This window comes from Anopheles arabiensis (genome assembly GCF_016920715.1).
Source record: "Anopheles arabiensis isolate DONGOLA chromosome X unlocalized genomic scaffold, AaraD3 X_pericentromeric_contig0003, whole genome shotgun sequence".
Taxonomy (NCBI): domain Eukaryota; kingdom Metazoa; phylum Arthropoda; class Insecta; order Diptera; family Culicidae; genus Anopheles; species Anopheles arabiensis.
The window spans coordinates 1,805,001-1,810,000 of record NW_024412081.1 but is presented as its reverse complement, the minus strand read 5'-3'; positions in this window follow the sequence as shown (position 1 = coordinate 1,810,000).

Genomic DNA, 5,000 nt, shown 5'->3' with positions numbered 1-5,000 from the left:
TTGATTGGATCGTGAAAAAAACGCTCAGTCCCAAATCCTGAACTCGACAGGAAAGCGCTGATTGCAAACATTTTGACTGGAAGTCCCTTGAAAATGGCGTTTTCGTTATTGGCATTATGTGGCACGTTTATTGTGGCTAGAACATTAATTATTCACCAAATGGCACCAAAGCTTGGCAAAAGTCGCGAAACACTCCTATCTCGACGCACCAGCAATCGCAACTTGATGCAAAATAAATTGCACGAGCTAATGATACTTGTACCATGCACAGTACACCGTACCAAAATATACCCCTGAAAGTGTGCAATTTGGTGCTACCCTAGAGAATATGTATGGGGAAGCCTAGTTACGTGTGTCGCACGTTCCAAGTTGCATGGACGTCGAACAGAGGCATGCAAAAGCACCTATCTAGGGAATTACTCTACGTTCTAGTAGCAAGTGCGATTTTCCGGTCCAGCACGGCAGTACGCCTGCACGCATACACTCCATGTACCAAAATGTACCAACCTAGGCGTTGCTCAGTAGCTTTTGGCGGCACATAGAAAAAGTATTCGAGTTCAGATTTTTGGGACTTAGCGTATTTTTTAAAACTAATAACGAAAATTAAATTATAAATCGGTAGACGGCTAGGAGTTGCTCAGTAGCTTTTTGCGCAACGTGGCAAAAGTATTCGAGTTCAGATTTCTGGGACGTAGCGTATTTTTCAATCATAATAAACCGAATCAACCATAACAATGATGAAACTTACACCATGTCCCAAGGTTGTGCACAAAACGTAACGATAAAGTGCTGGCGAAGTTAGAGGTGCACCAAAATTGTGTACCGATCAGGGAAAGTACTCTACGTTCCTATGATTTGGGTGAAAAGTGTTATTTAACTGCTGGTTAGAATAGACAGTTGCTTATCATACACATCGCAAACGAACACCCCTTAGTGAGCATTAGCAAAAGTCAATTGCACAAAGCAAATGCAATACAAACTGATCAAGTACATTAAAGAACGCTACGTACCAGGACTTCTTTCCAAGAATGGTGTCCGCGACGGGAGGGCAAGCGTCCTTCCCAGGTTTTCCTAGTAAACCTTGTATGGTAAACATACCCAAGCGTGTCTGTAAGCACGCAACGAAAGTCACGAACGGGCACATACCTAGGGAATGTACTCTACGTACTTGGACTTTTGTCCAAGAATGGTGTCCGCGACGGTCGGGCACTGCGACGCAATAACCAAATCCTAGGATTGTAACTTTAGTGTGCACAAACATAAACATTAACGCGTTCGCTCGGGCTGCGCCGTCCGTGTTGAACACAAATGTGGGTGATTATATGCGTGGAGGGACAAAAACATACGAGGAGGAGACAGTTTTCTGCACGATGTGCACAGAGCTCATTTCGTCGTCCCGGGCGAATGGAAAAACACAAACATCGCGAGTATCGTTCTAGGTTTCTGTCTATAACAGGGCAGGCCAAAGGTGACCGGTTGAGATAAGCATTTTAAGCATACAAACACTTTATTGGAACTTTTGATACAAAAACAAGGTACGTACATGTAGGTTGTACCAACATGGACATCTATGAACGCGTACGCTCGGGCTGCGCCCTCCGTCTTGTACTTTCCCTGATCGGTACACAGTTTTGGTGCACGGCTATCCCGACCGGCAACTTGTACCAACATAGACATCCATGAACGCGTACGTAGTGTACTTTCCCTGATCGGTACACACTGTTGGTGCACGGCATAAGAAAAGAGCTAAAATGGTCAAACTCAATCCATTTCAACAATAGATAGTCGATAGTAGCTGTGCCGATGAAGTAGGGCACGATGCAAGTTAATGTTGTTTAATGAATAACATGTCCGCCATACATTTCAGTACAAAATTGCTCGGTCAGACCTACAAAGTGCTATATCTCGAATACGAGGCGTCGGACTGGGGGTTGTAGAACAATTTTAAGTTCGTCTAATGATTCTACATCCGATTCTGGATAGCGGTTTTTGACCACTTTTCAATATTTTGTGACACCCCGAACCTAGGGGCAGCTCCTAGCTTTTTCAAAAATGTGCACCGATCGGGCCGGAGAGCTCGTGTGGCTCAAAACATGTTTTTCGCTAAAACACCTCAAAACGTGTCGACAACGCACCTAGCTCTTGTTTTTCAAAAGTTATGGCCATTTAAAGTGAGGTGGTTTTTGCTTCAAAATAGCTATTTTACCCGTCCCTATGGCCATGCTTTAAATTTTCACGAAAATGCCAGGTCAGACCTAGGGCGGGCCATATCTTGAATACTAAACGTCGCAGACATTGGTCGTAGAACAATTTTAAGTTCGTCTAATGATTCTACATCCGATTCTGGATAGCGGTTTTTGACCACTTTTCAATATTTTGTGACACCCCGAACCTAGGGGCAGCTCCTAGCTTTTTCAAAATGTGCACCGATCGGGCCGGAGAGCTCGTGTGGCTCAAAACATGTTTTTCGCTAAAACACCTCAAAACGTGTCGACAACGCACCCTAGCTCTTGTTTTTCAAAAGTTATGGCCATTTAAAGTGAGGTGGTTTTTGCTTCAAAATAGCTATTTTACCCGTCCCTATGGCCATGCTTTAAATTTTCACGAAAATGCCAGGTCAGACCTAGGGCGGGCCATATCTTGAATACTAAACGTCGCAGACATTGGTCGTAGAACAATTTTAAGTTCGTCTAATGATTCTACATCCGATTCTGGATAGCGGTTTTTGACCACTTTTCAATATTTTGTGACACCCCGAACCTAGGGGCAGCTCCTAGCTTTTTTCAAAAATGTGCACCGAACGGGCCGGAGAGCTCGTGTGGCTCAAAACATGTTTTTCGCTAAAACCCTCAAAACGTGTAAGGAACGCACCCTAGATGATAAAAGTGCAATCAGAATGTCAATCGACAACTTTGTTGGGGTACCATTTTTACTCTACGGGCCAGTAGCTTAGGCGCGCCAACAGCGCTTTCCTTTCGGGTTCCCATTTTTTGCCCTCCTGGGATTATGATCATTTGTTCATTGCCTACTATAGGGAGGGTACCTTGCTACGAGGTCAAACATGAAGATTGCACCAAATCGTAGTTTTACCTCTATTTAGTCGTAGGAGCATGGTTTGCAGTGGCAGTGGGTCATTAAGCCCCCGTTTGGGTCATACGTCCCTCCGCGATAAAAATCGTCGTATGCCTATAGTCCGAACTAATGAAGCAAAAGTGGTGTCTGGTGGGCTCTGCCGATGATTTTAACCTATGATTTTGAGCTTCCACCCTATCAAAACGTTCCTGGAGCAGTACATCACGGGTCTACGGACCCAAAGACTTCGTCGTGATGGTTTCTAGTAAAAAGTTGTAACAGCTAAGGGTTTTGAATACGCGTATATTAACCATTGCTTGAAACTAAGCTTCGTTGTCTTTAAACTCTGCAAGACCAATCGAACTTCTTAGGGAAACCCGAAGGATTCACGCTAAGCTCGATGAGCTATTATGGGTAGTGGTGCATGATCTGGTGTTCCTTGGATGTAATCCAATGAATAAATTTATGAGGGTATATATGGTGCAGGGCACAAAGCGTGATGAAACCGGGTCTCCCTACCAAATGTGGCATATTTTTTCCCTGAGAGCGAAGCTCAGACCCACGTAGGGGAGAGCGAAGTGGAACTTAAATGTTCTATGCAGCAAATGTTCGCCATGCGGATAAACAAGTTGGAATAGTTCAATGTAGTGTAATGCAAACACGAATCGCAAATAACGATACGGGACCCAGAAGCAATTCTGCGGATCCCTCGGGGAGTGGTGAGTTGATATAAATTAGAGGTGAAAGTCCAAGTTGTTCAAGCTCCGGCTCGGCAGCCGATACGAGGTTCCTGTTGGGCTTTGTACATCGCGCAGAGGCGCCGTTCGGTTCTAGCAATGATTCCCGCCACCATGTTCCATGCGTGCAGAGATCCGTTAGAGCTCGTTCAATGTGTCCCGCCATGATTACGAAAAGTCCAACAGTTGACCAAGTTGGGGTGCGTCAAGTAAACGCGCAGAGATGCCGTTCGGTTTAGAGCAATGTCTCCCGTATCACGTTGGAGTTCTTCCACTAGTGCAGAGATCGCTGAACCGTTCAATGTGTCCCGTCGTGGTGTGCTTGTACCGAACACTTAGGATACACCATGCTTTGTTGGTTTGGGATAGGAGTGGTCGCGCAACTGCCTCCACGCCGCAAAGTGCCAGTTCGGATTGAAGGTCAACTTTAGCCGTTCAATGCATCAGTCGGTGGGTGTTCAGATGGCATCACAACTTCCCCTAGGTGCTTAAGTTGGTTGGGTTGTAAAACATGTGCACATGCGCAGAGTATCGTGCGTACTAGCAAAGTCTCCCGTCACGGTGGTTATGAATGAGTTCCATTCAGTGCAGAGAGATCGTTAGTGCGTGCAATGTGTACCAGTCGATGTGTCGTACCGGAATACAACCCCGCTTAGAGGCCCGTCGCTCGAAGAGGACAAGCAAGAGTGCGCAGAGTGCCGTACTGGCCTAGCAATGTCTCCAGACAGACGTAGGAACACCCGACGCAGTGCAGAGAGTAGATCCGCTAGCCATGTGCAATGCATCCGACGTTGTCTGCTTGTGCAGTCTATCGAGTGGCGCCAACGACGCTCCGGCGTCACAGAACAAATCTCGGTGGTCACGGGGACTTGCGCCTCGCGTGATCAAGAGTGTAGTTCGTGTTCAAGCAATTGACTCGAATTCTGGTTGATCCTACCAGTGATATACGCTCGTCTCAAAGGTTAAGCCATGCATGTCTAAGTACAAGCTTCCTAGAAAGTGAAACCGCATAAGGCTCAGTATAACAGCTATAATTTACAAGATCCTCATCCAAACAGTTACTTGGATAACTGTGGAAAAGCCAGAGCTAATACATGCATTATGCCGGGACTGTTGGCCTCCGGGTCGGCGGAACTGGTGCACTTATTAGTTAAACCAATCGCCTCCGGGCGCTTTGAGTTGAAATCTGGA